A 24,646-nucleotide genomic window follows, 5' to 3' on the forward strand; every position below is an offset into this window, starting at 1 on the left:
TAGAAATCATAGAATCTTCTCTGTCAGGATAGGTATGTATAGAAATCTTCTCTGTCAGGATAGGTATGTATAGAAATCTTCTCTGTCAGGATAGGTATGTATAGAAATCATAGAATCTTCTCTGTCAGGATAGGTATGTATAGAAATCTTCTCTGTCAGGATAGGTATGTACAGAAATCATAGAATCTTCTCAGTCAGGATAGGTATGTATAGACATCATAGAATCTTCTCTGTCAGGATAGGTATGTATAGAAATCTTCTCTGTCAGGATAGGTATGTATAGAAATCATAGAATCTTCTCTGTCAGGATAGGTATGTATAGACATCATAGAATCTTCTCTGTCAGGATAGGTATGTATAGACATCATAGAATCTTCTCTGTCAGGATAGGTATGTACAGAAATCTTCTCTGTCAGGATAGGTATGTATAGAAATCTTCTCTGTCAGGATAGGTATGTATAGAAATCATAGAATCTTCTCTGTCAGGATAGGTATGTATAGACATCATAGAATCTTCTCTGTCAGAATAGGTAAGTATAGAAATCTTCTCTGTCAGGATAGGTATGTATAGAAATCATAGAATCTTCTCTGTCAGGATAGGTATGTATAGAAATCATAGAATCTTCTCTGTCAGGATAGGTATGTACAGAAATCATAGAATCTTCTCTGTCAGGATAGGTATGTATGGAAATCTTCTGTCAGGATAGGTATATATAGAAATCTTCTCTGTCAGGATAGGTATGTACAGAAATCTTCTCTGTCAGGATAGGTATGTATAGAAATCTTCTCTGTCAGGATAGGTATGTATAGAAATCATAGAATCTTCTCTGTCAGGATAGGTATGTATGGAAATCTTCTGTCAGGATAGGTATATATAGAAATCTTCTCTGTCAGGATAGGTATGTACAGAAATCTTCTCTGTCAGGATAGGTATGTATAGAAATCTTCTCTGTCAGGATAGGTATGTACAGAAATCATAGAATCTTCTCTGTCAGGATAGGTATGTATAGAAATCTTCTCTGTCAGGATAGGTATGTATAGAAATCATAGAATCTTCTCTGTCAGGATAGGTATGTATAGAAATCTTCTCTGTCAGGATAGGTATGTATAGAAATCATAGAATCTTCTCTGTCAGGATAGGTATGTATAGAAATCATAGAATCTTCTCTGTCAGGATAGGTATGTACAGAAATCATAGAATCTTCTCTGTCAGGATAGGTATGTATAGACATCATAGAATCTTCTCTGTCAGGATAGGTATGTATAGAAATCATAGAATCTTCTCTGTCATGATAGGTATGTATAGAAATCATAGAATCTTCTTTGTCAGGATAGGTATGTATAGACATCATAGAATCTTCTCTGTCAGGATAGGTATGTATAGAAATCATAGAATCTTCTCTGTCAGGATAGGTATGTATAGACATCATAGAATCTTCTCTGTCAGGATAGGTATGTACAGAAATCATAGAATCTTCTCTGTCAGGATAGGTATGTATAGAAATCATAGAATCTTCTCTGTCAGGATAGGTATGTATAGAAATCATAGAATCTTCTCTGTCAGGATAGGTATGTACAGAAATCATAGAATCTTCTCTGTCAGGATAGGTATGTATAGATATCTTCTCTGTCAGGATAGGTATGTACAGAAATCATAGAATCTTCTCTGTCAGGATAGGTATGTACAGAAATCTTCTCTGTCAGGATAGGTATGTATAGAAATCATAGAATCTTCTCTGTCAGGATAGGTATGTATAGATATCTTCTCTGTCAGGATAGGTATGTACAGAAATCATAGAATCTTCTCTGTCAGGATAGGTATGTATAGAAATCTTCTCTGTCAGGATAGGTATGTATAGACATCATAGAATCTTCTCTGTCAGGATAGGTATGTATAGAAATCATAGAATCTTCTCTGTCAGGATAGGTATGTATAGAAATCACAGAATCTTCTCTGTCAGGATAGGTAAGTATAGAAATCTTCTCTGTCAGGATAGGTATGTATAGAAATCTTCTCTGTCAGGATAAGTATGTATAGAAATCATAGAATCTTCTCTGTCAGGATAGGTATGTACAGAAATCACAGAATCTTCTCTGTCAGGATAGGTATGTATAGAAATCATAGAATCTTCTCTGTCAGGATAGGTAAGTATAGAAATCTTCTCTGTCAGGATAAGTATGTACAGAAATCATAGAATCTTCTCTGTCAGGATAGGTATGTATAGAAATCACAGAATCTTCCCTGTCAGGATAGGTATGTACAGAAATCATAGAATCTTCTCTGTCAGGATAGGTATGTACAGAAATCACAGAATCTTCTCTGTCAGGATAGGTATGTATAGACATCATAGAATCTTCTCTGTCAGGATAGGTATGTATAGAAATCTTCTCTGTCAGGATAGGTATGTATAGAAATCATAGAATCTTCTCTGTCAGGATAGGTATGTATAGAAATCTTCTCTGTCAGGATAGGTATGTATAGAAATCACAGAATCTTCTCTGTCAGGATAGGTATGTATAGAAATCATAGAATCTTCTCTGTCAGGATAGGTATGTATAGAAATCATAGAATCTTCTCTGTCAGGATAGGTATGTATAGACATCATAGAATCTTCTCTGTCAGGATAGGTATGTATAGAAATCTTCTCTGTCAGGATAGGTATGTATAGAAATCATAGAATCTTCTCTGTCAGGATAGGTATGTATAGAAATCTTCTCTGTCAGGATAGGTATGTACAGAAATCTTCTCTGTCAGGATAGGTATGTATAGAAATCTTCTCTGTCAGGATAGGTATGTATAGAAATCATAGAATCTTCTCTGTCAGGATAGGTATGTATAGAAATCACAGAATCTTCTCTGTCAGGATAGGTATGTATAGATATCTTCTCTGTCAGGATAGGTATGTATAGAAATCTTCTCTGTCAGGATAGGTATGTACAGAAATCATAGAATCTTCTCTGTCAGGATAGGTATGTATAGAAATCATAGAATGTTCTCTGTCAGGATAGGTATATATAGAAATCATAGAATCTTCTCTGTCAGGATAGGTATATATAGACATCATAGAATCTTCCCTGTCAGGATAGGTATGTATAGACATCATAGAATCTTCCCTGTCAGGATAGGTATGTATAGACATCATAGAATCTTCTCTGTCAGGATAGGTATGTATAGAAATCATAGAATCTTCTCTGTCAGGATAGGTATGTATAGACATCATAGAATCTTCTCTGTCAGGATAGGTATATATAGAAATCTTCTCTGTCAGGATAGGTATGTACAGAAATCTTCTCTGTCAGGATAGGTATGTATAGAAATCTTCTCTGTCAGGATAGGTATGTACAGAAATCATAGAATCTTCTCTGTCAGGATAGGTATGTATAGAAATCTTCTCTGTCAGGATAGGTATGTATAGAAATCATAGAATGTTCTCTGTCAGGATAGGTATATATAGAAATCATAGAATCTTCTCTGTCAGGATAGGTATGTACAGAAATCTTCTCTGTCAGGATAGGTTTGTATAGACATCATAGAATGTTCTCTGTCAGGATAGGTATGTATGGAAATCTTCTCTGTCAGAATAGGTATGTATAGAAATCATAGAATGTTCTCTGTCAGGATAGGTATGTATGGAAATCTTCTCTGTCAGGATAGGTATGTATAGAAATATTCTCTGTCAGGATAGGTATATATAGAAATCTTCTCTGTCAGGATAGGTATGTATAGACATCATAGAATCTTCTCTGTCAGGATAGGTTTGTATAGACATCATAGAATCTTCTCTGTCAGGATAGGTATGTATAGAAATCTTCTCTGTCAGAATAGGTATGTATAGAAATCATAGAATGTTCTCTGTCAGGATAGGTATGTATGGAAATCTTCTCTGTCAGGATAGGTATGTATAGAAATATTCTCTGTCAGGATAGGTATATATAGAAATCTTCTCTGTCAGGATAGGTATGTATAGACATCATAGAATCTTCTCTGTCAGGATAGGTATGTACAGAAATCATAGAATCTTCTCTGTCAGGATAGGTATGTATAGAAATCATAGAATCTTCTCTGTCAGGATAGGTATGTATAGAAATCTTCTCTGTCAGGATAGGTATGTACAGAAATCATAGAATCTTCTTTGTCAGGATAGGTATGTACAGAAATCACAGAATCTTCTCTGTCAGGATAGGTATGTATAGACATCATAGAATCTTCTCTGTCAGGATAGGTATGTATAGACATCATAGAATCTTCTCTGTCAGGATAGGTATGTATAGAAATCATAGAATCTTCTCTGTCAGGATAGGTATGTATAGACATCATAGAATCTTCTCTGTCAGGATAGGTATGTATAGAAATCATAGAATCTTCTCTGTCAGGATAGGTATGTATAGAAATCATAGAATCTTCTCTGTCAGGATAGGTATGTACAGAAATCATAGAATCTTCTCTGTCAGGATAGGTATGTATAGAAATCACAGAATCTTCCCTGTCAGGATAGGTATGTACAGAAATCATAGAATCTTCTCTGTCAGGATAGGTATGTATAGAAATCACAGAATCTTCTCTGTCAGGATAGGTATGTAAAGAAATCATAGAATCTTCTCTGTCAGGATAGGTATGTACAGAAATCATAGAATCTTCTCTGTCAGGATAGGTATGTATAGAAATCACAGAATCTTCCCTGTCAGGATAGGTATGTACAGAAATCATAGAATCTTCTCTGTCAGGATAGGTATGTATAGAAATCATAGAATCTTCTCTGTCAGGATAGGTATGTACAGAAATCACAGAATCTTCTCTGTCAGGATAGGTATGTACAGAAATCACAGAATCTTCCCGGTCAGGATAGGTATGTACGGAAATCATAGAATCTTCTCTGTCAGGATAGGTATGTATGGTAATCACAGAATCTTCTCTGTCAGGATAGGTATGTACAGAAATCACAGAATCTTCCCCGTAAGGATAGGTATGTACAGAAATCATAGAATCTTCTCTGTCATGATAGGTATGTATAGACATCATAGAATCTTCTCTGTCAGGATAGGTATGTATAGACATCATAGAATCTTCTCTGTCAGGATAGGTATGTACAGAAATCATAGAATCTTCTCTGTCAGGATAGGTATGTATAGAAATCTTCTCTGTCAGGATAGGTATGTATAGAAATCACAGAATCTTCTTTGTCAGGATAGGTATGTACAGAAATCATAGAATCTTCTCTGTCAGGATAGGTATGTACGGTAATCACAGAATCTTCTCTGTCAGGATAGGTATGTATAGAAATCATAGAATCTTCTCTGTCAGGATAGGTATGTATAGAAATCATAGAATCTTCTCTGTCAGGATAGGTATGTACAGAAATCTTCTCTGTCAGGATAGGTATGTACAGAAGTCATAGAATCTTCTCTGTCAGCATAGGTATGTACAGAAATCACAGAATCTTCTCTGTCAGGATAGGTATGTACAGAAATCACAGAATCTTCCCGGTCAGGATAGGTATGTACGGAAATCATAGAATCTTCTCTGTCAGGATAGGTATGTATGGTAATCACAGAATCTTCTCTGTCAGGATAGGTATGTACAGAAATCACAGAATCTTCCCCGTAAGGATAGGTATGTACAGAAATCATAGAATCTTCTCTGTCATGATAGGTATGTATAGACATCATAGAATCTTCTCTGTCAGGATAGGTATGTATAGACATCATAGAATCTTCTCTGTCAGGATAGGTATGTACAGAAATCATAGAATCTTCTCTGTCAGGATAGGTATGTATAGAAATCTTCTCTGTCAGGATAGGTATGTATAGAAATCACAGAATCTTCTTTGTCAGGATAGGTATGTACAGAAATCATAGAATCTTCTCTGTCAGGATAGGTATGTACGGTAATCACAGAATCTTCTCTGTCAGGATAGGTATGTATAGAAATCATAGAATCTTCTCTGTCAGGATAGGTATGTACAGAAGTCATAGAATCTTCTCTGTCAGCATAGGTATGTACAGAAATCACAGAATCTTCTCTGTCAGGATAGGTATGTATAGACATCATAGAATCTTCTCTGTCAGGATAGGTATGTATAGAAATCACAGAATCTTCTTTGTCAGGATAGGTATGTACAGAAATCATAGAATCTTCTCTGTCAGGATAGGTATGTACGGTAATCACAGAATCTTCTCTGTCAGGATAGGTATGTATAGAAATCACAGAATCTTCTCTGTCAGGATAGGTATGTATAGACATCATAGAATCTTCTCTGTCAGGATAGGTAAGTATAGAAATCTTCTCTGTCAGGATAGGTATGTATAGAAATCATAGAATCTTCTCTGTCAGGATAGGTATGTATAGAAATCATAGAATCTTCTCTGTCAGGATAGGTATGTATAGAAATCATAGAATCTTCTCTGTCAGGATAGGTATGTATGGAAATCTTCTGTCAGGATAGGTATATATAGAAATCTTCTCTGTCAGGATAGGTATGTACAGAAATCTTCTCTGTCAGGATAGGTATGTATAGAAATCTTCTCTGTCAGGATAGGTATGTACAGAAATCATAGAATCTTCTCTGTCAGGATAGGTATGTACAGAAATCATAGAATCTTCCCTGTCAGGATAGGTATGTACAGAAATCTTCTCTGTCAGGATAGGTATGTATAGACATCATAGAATCTTCTCTGTCAGGATAGGTATGTATAGAAATCTTCTCTGTCAGGATAGGTATGTACAGAAGTCATAGAATCTTCTCTGTCAGGATAGGTATGTACAGAAGTCATAGAATCTTCTCTGTCAGCATAGGTATGTACAGAAATCACAGAATCTTCTCTGTCAGGATAGGTATGTATAGAAATCATAGAATCTTCTCTGTCAGGATAGGTATGTACAGAAATCACAGAATCTTCTCTGTCAGGATAGGTATGTACAGAAATCACAGAATCTTCCCGGTCAGGATAGGTATGTATGGAAATCATAGAATCTTCTCTGTCAGGATAGGTATGTATGGTAATCACAGAATCTTCTCTGTCAGGATAGGTATGTACAGAAATCACAGAATCTTCCCCGTAAGGATAGGTATGTACAGAAATCATAGAATCTTCTCTGTCAGGATAGGTATGTATAGAAATCATAGAATCTTCTCTGTCAGGATAGGTATGTATAGAAATCTTCTCTGTCAGGATAGGTATGTACAGAAATCATAGAATCTTCTCTGTCAGGATAGGTATGTACAGAAATCTTCTCTGTCAGGATAGGTATGTATAGAAATCATAGAATCTTCTCTGTCAGGATAGGTATGTATAGAAATCTTCTCTGTCAGGATAGGTATGTATAGAAATCATAGAATCTTCTCTGTCAGGATAGGTATGTATAGAAATCTTCTCTGTCAGGATAGGTATGTATAGAAATCACAGAATCTTCTCTGTCAGGATAGGTATGTATAGACATCATAGAATCGTCCCTGTCAGGATAGGTATGTATAGAAATCTTCTCTGTCAGGATAGGTATGTACAGAAATCATAGAATCTACTCTGTCAGGATAGGTATGTATAGAAATCATAGAATCTTCTCTGTCAGGATAGGTATGTATAGACATCATAGAATCTTCTCTGTCAGGATAGGTATGTATAGAAATCTTCTCTGTCAGGATAGGTATGTATAGAAATCATAGAATCTTCTCTGTCAGGATAGGTATGTATAGAAATCATAGAATCTTCTCTGTCAGGATAGGTATGTATAGAAATCACAGAATCTTCTCTGTCAGGATAGGTATGTATAGATATCTTCTCTGTCAGGATAGGTATGTATAGAAATCTTCTCTGTCAGGATAGGTATGTACAGAAATCATAGAATCTTCTCTGTCAGGATAGGTATGTATAGAAATCATAGAATGTTCTCTGTCAGGATAGGTATATATAGAAATCATAGAATCTTCTCTGTCAGGATAGGTATGTATAGACATCATAGAATCTTCTCTGTCAGGATAGGTATGTATAGACATCATAGAATCTTCTCTGTCAGGATAGGTATATATAGAAATCTTCTCTGTCAGGATAGGTATGTACAGAAATCTTCTCTGTCAGGATAGGTATGTATAGAAATCTTCTCTGTCAGGATAGGTATGTACAGAAATCATAGAATCTTCTCTGTCAGGATAGGTATGTATAGAAATCTTCTCTGTCAGGATAGGTATGTATAGAAATCATAGAATGTTCTCTGTCAGGATAGGTATATATAGAAATCATAGAATCTTCTCTGTCAGGATAGGTATGTATAGAAATCATAGAATCTTCTCTGTCAGGATAGGTATGTACAGAAATCTTCTCTGTCAGGATAGGTTTGTATAGACATCATAGAATGTTCTCTGTCAGGATAGGTATGTATGGAAATCTTCTCTGTCAGAATAGGTATGTATAGAAATCATAGAATGTTCTCTGTCAGGATAGGTATGTATGGAAATCTTCTCTGTCAGGATAGGTATGTATAGAAATATTCTCTGTCAGGATAGGTATATATAGAAATCTTCTCTGTCAGGATAGGTATGTATAGACATCATAGAATCTTCTCTGTCAGGATAGGTTTGTATAGACATCATAGAATCTTCTCTGTCAGGATAGGTATGTATAGAAATCTTCTCTGTCAGAATAGGTATGTATAGAAATCATAGAATGTTCTCTGTCAGGATAGGTATGTATGGAAATCTTCTCTGTCAGGATAGGTATGTATAGAAATATTCTCTGTCAGGATAGGTATATATAGAAATCTTCTCTGTCAGGATAGGTATGTATAGACATCATAGAATCTTCTCTGTCAGGATAGGTATGTACAGAAATCATAGAATCTTCTCTGTCAGGATAGGTATGTATAGAAATCATAGAATCTTCTCTGTCAGGATAGGTATGTAAAGAAATCACAGAATCTTCTCTGTCAGGATAGGTATGTACGGTAATCACAGAATCTTCTCTGTCAGGATAGGTATGTACAGAAATCATAGAATCTTCTTTGTCAGGATAGGTATGTACAGAAATCACAGAATCTTCTCTGTCAGGATAGGTATGTATAGACATCATAGAATCTTCTCTGTCAGGATAGGTATGTATAGACATCATAGAATCTTCTCTGTCAGGATAGGTATGTATAGAAATCATAGAATCTTCTCTGTCAGGATAGGTATGTATAGACATCATAGAATCTTCTTTGTCAGGATAGGTATGTACAGAAATCATAGAATCTTCTTTGTCAGGATAGGTATGTACAGAAATCACAGAATCTTCTCTGTCAGGATAGGTATGTATAGACATCATAGAATCTTCTCTGTCAGGATAGGTATGTATAGACATCATAGAATCTTCTCTGTCAGGATAGGTATGTATAGAAATCATAGAATCTTCTCTGTCAGGATAGGTATGTATAGACATCATAGAATCTTCTCTGTCAGGATAGGTATGTATAGAAATCATAGAATCTTCTCTGTCAGGATAGGTATGTATAGAAATCACAGAATCTTCCCTGTCAGGATAGGTATGTACAGAAATCATAGAATCTTCTCTGTCAGGATAGGTATGTATAGAAATCACAGAATCTTCTCTGTCAGGATAGGTATGTAAAGAAATCATAGAATCTTCTCTGTCAGGATAGGTATGTACAGAAATCATAGAATCTTCTCTGTCAGGATAGGTATGTATAGAAATCACAGAATCTTCCCTGTCAGGATAGGTATGTACAGAAATCATAGAATCTTCTCTGTCAGGATAGGTATGTATAGAAATCATAGAATCTTCTCTGTCAGGATAGGTATGTACAGAAATCACAGAATCTTCTCTGTCAGGATAGGTATGTACAGAAATCACAGAATCTTCCCGGTCAGGATAGGTATGTACGGAAATCATAGAATCTTCTCTGTCAGGATAGGTATGTATGGTAATCACAGAATCTTCTCTGTCAGGATAGGTATGTACAGAAATCACAGAATCTTCCCCGTAAGGATAGGTATGTACAGAAATCATAGAATCTTCTCTGTCATGATAGGTATGTATAGACATCATAGAATCTTCTCTGTCAGGATAGGTATGTATAGACATCATAGAATCTTCTCTGTCAGGATAGGTATGTACAGAAATCATAGAATCTTCTCTGTCAGGATAGGTATGTATAGAAATCTTCTCTGTCAGGATAGGTATGTATAGAAATCACAGAATCTTCTCTGTCAGGATAGGTATGTACAGAAATCATAGAATCTTCTCTGTCAGGATAGGTATGTACGGTAATCACAGAATCTTCTCTGTCAGGATAGGTATGTATAGAAATCATAGAATCTTCTCTGTCAGGATAGGTATGTACAGAAGTCATAGAATCTTCTCTGTCAGCATAGGTATGTACAGAAATCACAGAATCTTCTCTGTCAGGATAGGTATGTATAGACATCATAGAATCTTCTCTGTCAGGATAGGTATGTATAGAAATCACAGAATCTTCTTTGTCAGGATAGGTATGTACAGAAATCATAGAATCTTCTCTGTCAGGATAGGTATGTACGGTAATCACAGAATCTTCTCTGTCAGGATAGGTATGTATAGAAATCTTCTCTGTCAGGATAGGTATGTACAGAAGTCATAGAATCTTCTCTGTCAGCATAGGTATGTACAGAAATCACAGAATCTTCTCTGTCAGGATAGGTATGTATAGAAATCATAGAATCTTCTCTGTCAGGATAGGTATGTACAGAAATCACAGAATCTTCTCTGTCAGGATAGGTATGTACAGAAATCACAGAATCTTCCCGGTCAGGATAGGTATGTATGGAAATCATAGAATCTTCTCTGTCAGGATAGGTATGTATGGTAATCACAGAATCTTCTCTGTCAGGATAGGTATGTACAGAAATCACAGAATCTTCCCCGTAAGGATAGGTATGTACAGAAATCATAGAATCTTCTCTGTCAGGATAGGTATGTATAGAAATCATAGAATCTTCTCTGTCAGGATAGGTATGTATAGATATCTTCTCTGTCAGGATAGGTATGTATAGAAATCTTCTCTGTCAGGATAGGTATGTACAGAAATCATAGAATCTTCTCTGTCAGGATAGGTATGTACAGAAATCATAGAATCTTCTCTGTCAGGATAGGTATGTACAGAAATCTTCTCTGTCAGGATAGGTATGTATAGAAATCATAGAATCTTCTCTGTCAGGATAGGTATGTACAGAAATCATAGAATCTTCTCTGTCAGGATAGGTATGTACAGAAATCTTCTCTGTCAGGATAGGTATGTATAGAAATCATAGAATCTTCTCTGTCAGGATAGGTATGTATAGAAATCATAGAATATTCTCTGTCAGGATAGGTATGTACAGAAATCTTCTCTGTCAGGATAGGTATGCATAGAAATCATAGAATCTTCTCTGTCAGGATAGGTATGTATAGAAATCTTCTCTGTCAGGATAGGTATGTATAGACATCATAGAATCTTCTCTGTCAGGATAGGTATGTATAGAAATCATAGAATCTTCTCTGTCAGGATAGGTATGTACAGAAATCTTCTCTGTCAGGATAGGTATGTATAGACATCATAGAATCTTCTCTGTCAGGATAGGTATGTATAGACATCATAGAATCTTCTCTGTCAGGATAGGTATGTACGGTAATCATAGAATCTTCTCTGTCAGGATAGGTATGTATAGAAATCTTCTCTGTCAGGATAGGTATGTACAGAAATCATAGAATCTTCTCTGTCAGGATAGGTATGTACAGAAATCACAGAATCTTCTCTGTCAGGATAGGTATGTATAGAAATCTTCTCTGTCAGGATAGGTATGTATAGAAATCATAGAATCTTCTTGGTCAGGATAGGTATGTATAGACATCATAGAATCTTCTCTGTCAGGATAGGTATGTATAGAAATCACAGAATCTTCTCTGTCAGGATAGGTATGTATTGACATCATAGAATCTTCTCTGTCAGGATAGGTATGTATAGAAATCATAGAATCTTCTCTGTCAGGATAGGTATGTATAGAAATCACAGAATCTTCTCAGTCAGGATAGGTATGTATAGACATCAGAGAATCTTCTCTGTCAGGATAGGTATGTACAGAAATCACAGAATCTTCTCTGTCAGGATAGGTATGTATAGAAATCTTCTCTGTCAGGATAGGTATGTATAGAAATCATAGAATCTTCTCTGTCAGGATAGGTATGTACAGAAATCACAGAATCTTCCCGGTCAGGATAGGTATGTACGGAAATCATAGAATCTTCTCTGTCAGGATAGGTATGTACAGAAATCACAGAATCTTCCCCGTCAGGATAGGTATGTACAGAAATCATAGAATCTTCTCTGTCAGGATAGGTATGTATAGAAATCATAGAATCTTCTCTGTCAGGATAGGTATGTATAGAAATCTTCTCTGTCAGGATAGGTATGTATAGAAATAATAGAATCTTCTCTGTCATGATAGGTATGTATAGACATCATAGAATCTTCTCTGTCAGGATAGGTATGTATAGAAATCACAGAATCTTCTCTGTCAGGATAGGTATGTACAGAAATCATAGAATCTTCTCTGTCAGGATAGGTATGTACGGTAATCACAGAATCTTCTCTGTCAGGATAGGTATGTATAGAAATCATAGAATCTTCTCTGTCAGGATAGGTATGTACAGAAATCATAGAATCTTCTCTGTCAGGATAGGTATGTACGGTAATCACAGAATCTTCTCTGTCAGGATAGGTATGTATAGAAATCATAGAATCTTCTCTGTCAGGATAGGTATGTGCAGAAATCACAGAATCTTCTCTGTCAGGATAGGTATGTATTGACATCATAGAATCTTCTCTGTCAGGATAGGTATGTATAGAAATCATAGAATCTTCTCTGTCAGAATAGGTATGTACAGAAATCATAGAATCTTCTCTGTCAGGATAGGTATGTATAGACATCATAGAATCTTCTCTGTCAGGATAGGTATGTACAGAAATCATAGAATCTTCTCTGTCAGGATAGGTATGTACAGAAATCATAGAATCTTCTCTGTCAGGATAGGTATGTATAGAAATCATAGAATCTTCTCTGTCAGGATAGGTATGTACAGAAATCTTCTCTGTCAGGATAGGTATGTATAGAAATCACAGAATCTTCTCTGTCAGGATAGGTATGTATAGAAATCATAGAATCTTCTCTGTCAGGATAGGTATGTATAGAAATCTTCTCTGTCAGGATAGGTATGTATAGAAATCACAGAATCTTCTCTGTCAGGATAGGTATGTATAGACATCATAGAATCTTCTCTGTCAGGATAGGTATGTATAGAAATCTTCTCTGTCAGGATAGGTATGTATAGACATCATAGAATCTTCTCTGTCAGGATAGGTATGTATAGACATCATAGAATCTTCTCTGTCAGGATAGGTATGTACAGAAATCATAGAATCTTCTCTGTCAGGATAGGTATGTACATGTATAGAAATCACAGAATCTTCTCTGTCAGGATAGGTATGTATAGTAATCTTCTCTGTCAGGATAGGTATGTACAGAAATCATAGAATCTTCTCTGTCAGGATAGGTATGTATAGAAATCTTCTCTGTCAGGATAGGTATGCATAGAAATCATAGAATGTTCTCTGTCAGGATAGGTATGTATAGAAATCATAGAATGTTCTCTGTCAGGATAGGTATGTATAGAAATCTTCTCTGTCAGGATAGGTATGTACAGAAATCATAGAATGTTCTCTGTCAGGAAAGGTATGTATAGAAATCTTCTCTGTCAGGATAAGTATGTATAGAAATCATAGAATCTTCTCTGTCAGGATAGGTATGTACAGAAATCATAGAATCTTCTCTGTCAGGATAGGTATGTACATGTATAGAAATCACAGAATCTTCTCTGTCAGGATAGGTATGTATAGAAATCTTCTCTGTCAGGATAGGTATGTACAGAAATCATAGAATCTTCTCTGTCAGGATAGGTATGTACATGTATAGAAATCACAGAATCTTCTCTGTCAGGATAGGTATGTATAGAAATCTTCTCCGTCAGGATAGGTATGTACAGAAATCATAGAATCTTCTCTGTCAGGATAGGTATGTATAGAAATCTTCTCTGTCAGGATAGGTATGCATAGAAATCATAGAATCTTCTCTGTCAGGATAGGTATGTACAGAAATCATAGAATGTTCTCTGTCAGGAAAGGTATGTATAGAAATCTTCTCTGTCAGGATAAGTATGTATAGAAATCATAGAATCTTCTCTGTCAGGATAGGTATGTACAGAAATCATAGAATATTCTCTGTCAGGATAGGTATGTATAGAAATCTTCTCTGTCAGGATAGGTATGTATAGACATCATAGAATCTTCTCTGTCAGGATAGGTATATATAGAAATCATAGAATCTTCTCTGTCAGGATAGGTATGTACAGAAATCATAGAATCTTCTCTGTCAGGATAGGTATGTACATGTATAGAAATCACAGAATCTTCTCTGTCAGGATAGGTAAGTATAGAAATCTTCTCTGTCAGGATAGGTATGTACAGAAATCATAGAATCTTCTCTGTCAGGATAGGTATGTATAGAAATCTTCTCTGTCAGGATAGGTATGCATAGAAATCATAGAATCTTCTCTGTCAGGATAGGTATGTACAGAAATCATAGAATGTTCTCTGTCAGGAAAGGTATCTATAGAAATCTTCTCTGTCAGGATAAGTATGTATAGAAATCATAGAATCTTCTCTGTCAGGATAGGTATGTACGGTAATCATAGGATGTTCTCTGTCAGGATAGGTATGTATAGAAATCATAGGATGTTCTCTGTCAGGATAGGTATGTATAGAAATCTTCTCTGTCAGGATAGGTATGTATAGAAATCATAGAATCTTCTCTGTCAGGATAGGTATGTACAGAAATCATAGAATGTTCTCTGTCAGGAGGTATGTATAGAAATCTTCTCTGTCAGGATAGGTATGCATAGAAATCATAGAATCTTCTCTGTCAGGATAGGTATGTACAGAAATCATAGAATGTTCTCTGTCAGGAAAGGTATGTATAGAAATCTTCTCTGTCAGGATAGGTATGCATAGAAATCATAGAATCTTCTCTGTCAGGATAGGTATGTACAGAAATCATAGAATGTTCTCTGTCAGGATAGGTATGTACAGAAATGATAGAATCTTCTCTGTCAGGAAAGGTATGTATAGAAATCTTCTCTGTCAGGATAAGTATGTAAAGAAATCATAGAATCTTCTCTGTCAGGATAGGTATGTACAGAAATCATAGAATCTTCTCTGTCAGGATAGGTATGTACAGAAATCTTCTCTGTCAGGATAGGTATGTACAGAAATCATAGAATCTTCTCTGTCAGGATAGGTATGTACGGTAATCACAGAATCTTCTCTGTCAGGATAGGTATGTATAGAAATCATAGAATCTTCTCTGTCAGGATAGGTATGTACGGTAATCATAGAATCTTCTCTGTCAGGATAGGTATGTACAGAAATCACAGAATCTTCTCTGTCAGGATAGGTATGTATAGAAATCTTCTCTGTCAGGATAGGTATGTATAGAAATCTTCTCTGTCAGGATAGGTATGTATAGAAATCATAGAATCTTCTCTGTCAGGATAGGTATGTATGGACATCATAGAATCTTCTCTGTCAGGATAGGTATGTATAGAAATCACAGAATCTTCTCTGTCAGGATAGGTATGTATTGACATCATAGAATCTTCTCTGTCAGGATAGGTATGTATAGAAATCATAGAATCTTCTCTGTCAGGATAGGTATGTATAGACATCATAGAATCTTCTCTGTCAGGATAGGTATGTACAGAAATCATAGAATCTTCTCTGTCAGGATAGGTATGTATAGACATCATAGAATCTTCTCTGTCAGGATAGGTATGTATAGAAATCTTCTCTGTCAGGATAGGTATGTATAGAAATCACAGAATCTTCTCTGTCAGGATAGGTATGTATAGACATCATAGAATCTTCTCTGTCAGGATAGGTATGTATAGACATCATAGAATCTTCTCTGTCAGGATAGGTATGTATAGACATCATAGAATCTTCTCTGTCAGGATAGGTATGTACAGAAATCATAGAATCTTCTCTGTCAGGATAGGTATGTATAGAAATCTTCTCTGTCAGGATAGGTATGTACAGAAATCATAGAATCTTCTCAGTCAGGATAGGTATGTACATGTATAGAAATCACAGAATCTTCTCTGTCAGGATAGGTATGTATAGAAATCTTCTCTGTCAGGATAGGTATGTACAGAAATCATAGAATCTTCTCTGTCAGGATAGGTATGTATAGACATCATAGAATCTTCTCTGTCAGGATAGGTATGTATAGAAATCATAGAATCTTCTCTGTCAGGATAGGTATGTATTGACATCATAGAATCTTCTCTGTCAGGATAGGTATGTATAGAAATCATAGAATCTTCTCTGTCAGGATAGGTATGTACAGAAATCTTCTCTGTCAGGATAGGTATGTATAGACATCATAGAATCTTCTCTGTCAGGATAGGTATGTACGGAAATCATAGAATCTTCTCTGTCAGGATAGGTATGTATAGAAATCTTCTCTGTCAGGATAGGTATGTATAGACATCATAGAATCTTCTCTGTCAGGATAGGTATGTATAGAAATCATAGAATCTTCTCTGTCAGGATAGGTATGTACGGAAATCATAGAATCTTCTCTGTCAGGATAGGTAAGTATAGAAATCTTCTCTGTCAGGATAGGTATGTACAGAAATCATAGAATCTTCTCTGTCAGGATAGGTATGTATAGAAATCTTCTCTGTCAGGATAGGTATGCATAGAAATCATAGAATCTTCTCTGTCAGGATAGGTATGTACAGAAATCATAGAATGTTCTCTGTCAGGAAAGGTATGTATAGACATCTTCTCTGTCAGGATAAGTACGTAAAGAAATCATAGAATCTTCTGTCAGGATAGGTATGTACAGAAATCATAGAATCTTCTTTGTCAGGATAGGTATGTATAGAAATCTTCTCTGTCAGGATAGGTATGTACAGAAATCATAGAATCTTCTCTGTCAGGATAGGTATGTACAGAAATCATAGAATCTTCTCTGTCAGGATAGGTATGTACGGTAATCACAGAATCTTCTCTGTCAGGATAGGTATGTATAGAAATCATAGAATCTTCTCTGTCAGGATAGGTATGTATAGATATCTTCTCTGTCAGGATAGGTATGTATAGAAATCTTCTCTGTCAGGATAGGTATGTATAGAAATCATAGAATCTTCCCTGTCAGGATAGGTATGTATAGAAATCATAGAATCTTCTCTGTCAGGATAGGTATGTACAGAAATCACAGAATCTTCTCTGTCAGGATAGGTATGTACAGAAATCACAGAATCTTCTCTGTCAGGATAGGTATGTATAGAAATCATAGAATCTTCTCTGTCAGGATAGGTATGTACAGAAATCACAGAATCTTCTCTGTCAGGATAGGTATGTACAGAAATCTTCTCTGTCAGGATAGGTATGTATAGAAATCATAGAATCTTCCCTGTCAGGATAGGTATGTATAGAAATCACAGAATCTTCTCTGTCAGGATAGGTATGTATAGAAATCTTCTCTGTCAGGATAGGTATGTATAGAAATCATAGAATCTTCTCTGTCAGGATAGGTATGTATAGAAATCTTCTCTGTCAGGATAGGTATGTATAGAAATCTTCTCTGTCAGGATAGGTATGTATAGAAATCTTCTCTGTCAGGATAGGTATGTATAGAAATCACAGAATCTTCTCTGTCAGGATAGGTATGTATAGAAATCTTCTCTGTCAGGATAGGTATGTATAGAAATCATAGAATCTTCTCTGTCAGGATAGGTATGTATAGAAATCTTCTCTGTCAGGATAGGTATGTATAGAAATCTTCTCTGTCAGGATAGGTATGTATAGAAATCACAGAATCTTCTCTGTCAGGATAGGTATGTATAGAAATCATAGAATCTTCTCTGTCAGGATAGGTATGTATAGAAATCATAGAATCTTCCCTGTCAGGATAGGTATGTACAGAAATCACAGAATCTTCTCTGTCAGGATAGGTATGTATAGAAATCTTCTCTGTCAGGATAGGTATGTATAGACATCATAGAATCTTCTCTGTCAGGATAGGTATGTATAGACATCATAGAATCTTCTCTGTCAGGATAGGTATGTATAGACATCATAGAATCTTCTCTGTCAGGATAGGTATGTATAGAAATCTTCTCTGTCAGGATAGGTATGTATAGACATCATAGAATCTTCTCTGTCAGGATAGGTATGTATAGAAATCTTCTCTGTCAGGATAGGTATGTATAGACATCATAGAATCTTCTCTGTCAGGATAGGTATGTATAGACATCATAGAATCTTCTCTGTCAGGATAGGTATGTACAGAAATCATAGAATCTTCTCTGTCAGGATAGGTATGTATAGACATCATAGAATCTTCTCTGTCAGGATAGGTATGTACAGAAATCATAGAATCTTCTCTGTCAGGATAGGTATGTATAGAAATCTTCTCTGTCAGGATAGGTATGTATAGAAATCATAGAATCTTCTCTGTCAGGATAGGTATGTATAGACATCATAGAATCTTCTCTGTCAGGATAGGTATGTATAGACATCATAGAATCTTCCCTGTCAGGATAGGTATGTATAGACATCATAGAATCTTCTCTGTCAGGATAGGTATGTACAGAAATCATAGAATCTTCTCAGTCAGGATAGGTATGTATAGAAATCATAGAATCTTCTCTGTCAGGATAGGTATGTATAGAAATCATAGAATCTTCTCTGTCAGGATAGGTATGTATAGAAATCTTCTCTGTCAGGATAGGTATGTATAGAAATCTTCTCTGTCAGGATAGGTATGTATAGAAATCATAGAATCTTCTCTGTCAGGATAGGTATGTACAGAAATCATAGAATGTTCTCTGTCAGGAAAGGTATGTATAGAAATCTTCTCTGTCAGGATAGGTATGCATAGAAATCATAGAATCTTCTCTGTCAGGATAGGTATGTACAGAAATCATAGAATGTTCTCTGTCAGGAAAGGTATGTATAGAAATCTTCTCTGTCAGGATAGGTATGCATAGAAATCATAGAATCTTCTCTGTCAGGATAGGTATGTACAGAAATCATAGAATGTTCTCTGTCAGGATAGGTATGTACAGAAATCATAGAATCTTCTCTGTCAGGATAGGTATGTATAGAAATCTTCTCTGTCAGGATAGGTATGTACAGAAATCTTCTCTGTCAGGATAGGTATGTATAGAAATCTTCTCTGTCAGGATAGGTATGTATAGAAATCATAGAATCTTCTCTGTCAGGATAGGTATGTATAGAAATCTCCTCTGTCAGGATAGGTATGTATAGAAATCTTCTCTGTCAGGATAGGTATGTATAGACGTCATAGAATCTTCTCTGTCAGGATAGGTATGTACAGAAATCATAGAATCTTCTCTGTCAGGATAGGTATGTATAGAAATCATAGAATCTTCTCTGTCAGGATAGGTATGTATAGAAATCTTCTCTGTCAGGATAGGTATGTATAGACGTCATAGAATCTTCTCTGTCAGGATAGGTATGTATAGAAATCATAGAATCTTCTCTGTCAGGATAGGTATGTATAGACATCATAGAATCTTCTCTGTCAGGATAGGTATATATAGAAATCTTCTCTGTCAGGATAGGTATGTACAGAAATCTTCTCTGTCAGGATAGGTATGTATAGAAATCTTCTCTGTCAGGATAGGTATGTACAGAAATCATAGAATCTTCTCTGTCAGGATAGGTATGTATAGAAATCTTCTCTGTCAGGATAGGTATGTATAGAAATCATAGAATCTTCTCTGTCAGGATAGGTATGTATAGAAATCTTCTCTGTCAGGATAGGTATGTATAGAAATCATAGAATCTTCTCTGTCAGGATAGGTATGTATAGAAATCATAGAATCTTCTCTGTCAGGATAGGTATGTACAGAAATCTTCTCTGTCAGGATAGGTTTGTATAGACATCATAGAATCTTCTCTGTCAGGATAGGTATGTACATGTATAGAAATCACAGAATCTTCTCTGTCAGGATAGGTATGTATAGATATCTTCTCTGTCAGGATAGGTATGTACAGAAATCATAGAATCTTCTCTGTCAGGATAGGTATGTATAGAAATCTTCTCTGTCAGGATAGGTATGTATAGACATCATAGAATCTTCTCTGTCAGGATAGGTATGTATAGAAATCATAGAATCTTCTCTGTCAGGATAGGTATGTACGGAAATCATAGAATCTTCTCAGTCAGGATAGGTAAGTATAGAAATCTTCTCTGTCAGGATAGGTATGTACAGAAATCATAGAATCTTCTCTGTCAGGATAGGTATGTATAGAAATCTTCTCTGTCAGGATAGGTATGCATAGAAATCATAGAATCTTCTCTGTCAGGATAGGTATGTACAGAAATCATAGAATGTTCTCTGTCAGGAAAGGTATGTATAGACATCTTCTCTGTCAGGATAAGTACGTAAAGAAATCATAGAATCTTCTGTCAGGATAGGTATGTACAGAAATCATAGAATCTTCTTTGTCAGGATAGGTATGTATAGAAATCTTCTCTGTCAGGATAGGTATGTACAGAAATCATAGAATCTTCTCTGTCAGGATAGGTATGTACAGAAATCATAGAATCTTCTCTGTCAGGATAGGTATGTACGGTAATCACAGAATCTTCTCTGTCAGGATAGGTATGTATAGAAATCATAGAATCTTCTCTGTCAGGATAGGTATGTATAGATATCTTCTCTGTCAGGATAGGTATGTATAGAAATCTTCTCTGTCAGGATAGGTATGTATAGAAATCATAGAATCTTCTCTGTCAGGATAGGTATGTATAGAAATCATAGAATCTTCTCTGTCAGGATAGGTATGTACAGAAATCACAGAATCTTCTCTGTCAGGATAGGTATGTACAGAAATCACAGAATCTTCTCTGTCAGGATAGGTATGTATAGAAATCATAGAATCTTCTCTGTCAGGATAGGTATGTACAGAAATCACAGAATCTTCTCTGTCAGGATAGGTATGTACAGAAATCTTCTCTGTCAGGATAGGTATGTATAGAAATCATAGAATCTTCCCTGTCAGGATAGGTATGTATAGAAATCTTCTCTGTCAGGATAGGTATGTATAGAAATCATAGAATCTTCTCTGTCAGGATAGGTATGTATAGAAATCATAGAATCTTCTCTGTCAGGATAGGTATGTATAGACATCATAGAATCTTCCCTGTCAGGATAGGTATGTACAGAAATCACAGAATCTTCTCTGTCAGGATAGGTATGTATAGAAATCTTCTCTGTCAGGATAGGTATGTATAGACATCATAGAATCTTCTCTGTCAGGATAGGTATGTATAGACATCATAGAATCTTCTCTGTCAGGATAGGTATGTATAGACATCATAGAATCTTCTCTGTCAGGATAGGTATGTATAGAAATCTTCTCTGTCAGGATAGGTATGTATAGACATCATAGAATCTTCTCTGTCAGGATAGGTATGTATAGACATCATAGAATCTTCTCTGTCAGGATAGGTATGTACAGAAATCATAGAATCTTCTCTGTCAGGATAGGTATGTATAGACATCATAGAATCTTCTCTGTCAGGATAGGTATGTACAGAAATCATAGAATCTTCTCTGTCAGGATAGGTATGTATAGAAATCTTCTCTGTCAGGATAGGTATGTATAGAAATCATAGAATCTTCTCTGTCAGGATAGGTATGTATAGACATCATAGAATCTTCTCTGTCAGGATAGGTATGTATAGACATCATAGAATCTTCCCTGTCAGGATAGGTATGTATAGACATCATAGAATCTTCTCTGTCAGGATAGGTATGTACAGAAATCATAGAATCTTCTCAGTCAGGATAGGTATGTATAGAAATCATAGAATCTTCTCTGTCAGGATAGGTATGTATAGAAATCATAGAATCTTCTCTGTCAGGATAGGTATGTATAGAAATCTTCTCTGTCAGGATAGGTATGTATAGACATCATAGAATCTTCTCTGTCAGGATAGGTATGTATAGAAATCTTCTCTGTCAGGATAGGTATGTACAGAAATCTTCTCTGTCAGGATAGGTATGTATAGAAATCTTCTCTGTCAGGATAGGTATGTATAGACATCATAGAATCTTCTCTGTCAGGATAGGTATGTATAGAAATCTTCTCTGTCAGGATAGGTATGTATAGAAATCTTCTCTGTCAGGATAGGTATGTATAGAAATCTTCTCTGTCAGGATAGGTATGTATAGAAATCATAGAATCTTCTCTGTCAGGATAGGTATGTACAGAAATCATAGAATGTTCTCTGTCAGGAAAGGTATGTATAGAAATCTTCTCTGTCAGGATAGGTATGCATAGAAATCATAGAATCTTCTCTGTCAGGATAGGTATGTACAGAAATCATAGAATGTTCTCTGTCAGGAAAGGAATGTATAGAAATCTTCTCTGTCAGGATAGGTATGCATAGAAATCATAGAATCTTCTCTGTCAGGATAGGTATGTACAGAAATCATAGAATGTTCTCTGTCAGGATAGGTATGTACAGAAATCATAGAATCTTCTCTGTCAGGATAGGTATGTATAGAAATCTTCTCTGTCAGGATAGGTATGTACAGAAATCTTCTCTGTCAGGATAGGTATGTATAGAAATCTTCTCTGTCAGGATAGGTATGTATAGAAATCATAGAATCTCCTCTGTCAGGATAGGTATGTACAGAAATCATAGAATCTTCTCTGTCAGGATAGGTATGTATAGAAATCATAGAATCTTCTCTGTCAGGATAGGTATGTATAGAAATCTTCTCTGTCAGGATTGGTATGTATAGACGTCATAGAATCTTCTCTGTCAGGATAGGTATGTATAGAAATCATAGAATCTTCTCTGTCAGGATAGGTATGTATAGACATCATAGAATCTTCTCTGTCAGGATAGGTATATATAGAAATCTTCTCTGTCAGGATAGGTATGTACAGAAATCTTCTCTGTCAGGATAGGTATGTATAGAAATCTTCTCTGTCAGGATAGGTATGTACAGAAATCATAGAATCTTCTCTGTCAGGATAGGTATGTATAGAAATCTTCTCTGTCAGGATAGGTATGTATAGAAATCATAGAATGTTCTCTGTCAGGATAGGTATATATAGAAATCATAGAATGTTCCCTGTCAGGATAGGTATGTATAGAAATCATAGAATCTTCTCTGTCAGGATAGGTATGTACAGAAATCATAGAATGTTCTCTGTCAGGATAGGTATGTACAGAAATCATAGAATCTTCTCTGTCAGGATAGGTATGTATAGAAATCTTCTCTGTCAGGATAGGTATGCATAGAAATCATAGAATCTTCTCTGTCAGGATAGGTATGTACAGAAATCATAGAATGTTCTCTGTCAGGAAAGGTATGTATAGAAATCTTCTTTGTCAGGATAGGTATGTATAGACATCATAGAATCTTCTCTGTCAGGATAGGTATGTATAGACATCATAGAATCTTCTCTGTCAGGATAGGTATGTACAGAAATCATAGAATCTTCTCTGTCAGGATAGGTATGTATAGAAATCATAGAATCTTCTCTGTCAGGATAGGTATGTATAGACATCATAGAATCTTCTCTGTCAGGATAGGTATGTACAGAAATCACAGAATCTTCTCTGTCAGGATAGGTATGTACAGAAATCATAGAATGTTCTCTGTCAGGAAAGGTATGTATAGAAATCTTCTTTGTCAGGATAGGTATGTATAGACATCATAGAATCTTCTCTGTCAGGATAGGTATGTATAGACATCATAGAATCTTCTCTGTCAGGATAGGTATGTATAGACATCATAGAATCTTCTCTGTCAGGATAGGTATGTATAGAAATCATAGAATCTTCTCTGTCAGGATAGGTATGTATAGAAATCTTCTCTGTCAGGATAGGTATGTACAGAAATCATAGAATCTTCTCTGTCAGGATAGGTATGTATAGACATCTTCTCTGTCAGGATAGGTATGTACAGAAATCTTCTCTGTCAGGATAGGTATGTACAGAAATCATAGAATCTTCTCTGTCAGGATAGGTATGTATAGAATCTCTGTCAGGATAGGTATGTATAGAAATCATAGAATCTTCTCTGTCAGGATAGGTATGTATAGAAATCTTCTCTGTCAGGATAGGTATGTATAGAAATCATAGAATGTTCCCTGTCAGGATAGGTATGTATAGAAATCATAGAATCTTCTCTGTCAGGATAGGTATGCATAGAAATCATAGAATCTTCTCTGTCAGGATAGGTATGTACAGAAATCATAGAATGTTCTCTGTCAGGAAAGGTATGTATAGAAATCTTCTTTGTCAGGATAGGTATGTATAGACATCATAGAATCTTCTCTGTCAGGATAGGTATGTATAGAAATCTTCTCTGTCAGGATAGGTATGTACAGAAATCTTCTCTGTCAGGATAGGTATGTATAGAAATCTTCTCTGTCAGGATAGGTATGTATAGAAATCTTCTCTGTCAGGAAAGGTATGTATAGAAATCTTCTCTGTCAGGATAGGTATGTATAGAAATCATAGAATCT

At 35.7% G+C, this 24,646-nt stretch overlaps 1 protein-coding gene across 1 annotated transcript in view; it reads left to right on the top strand.

The window, feature by feature from the left end:
• The window catches only part of LOC117318205 (neurobeachin-like protein 1), a 152,254-nt gene that overhangs the window by 58,383 nt on the left and 69,225 nt on the right, over window positions 1-24,646 (top strand). The window lies entirely within an intron of this gene.

Source organism: Pecten maximus, chromosome 19, assembly GCF_902652985.1.
Source record: "Pecten maximus chromosome 19, xPecMax1.1, whole genome shotgun sequence".
Classification (NCBI taxonomy): Eukaryota; Metazoa; Mollusca; class Bivalvia; order Pectinida; family Pectinidae; genus Pecten; species Pecten maximus.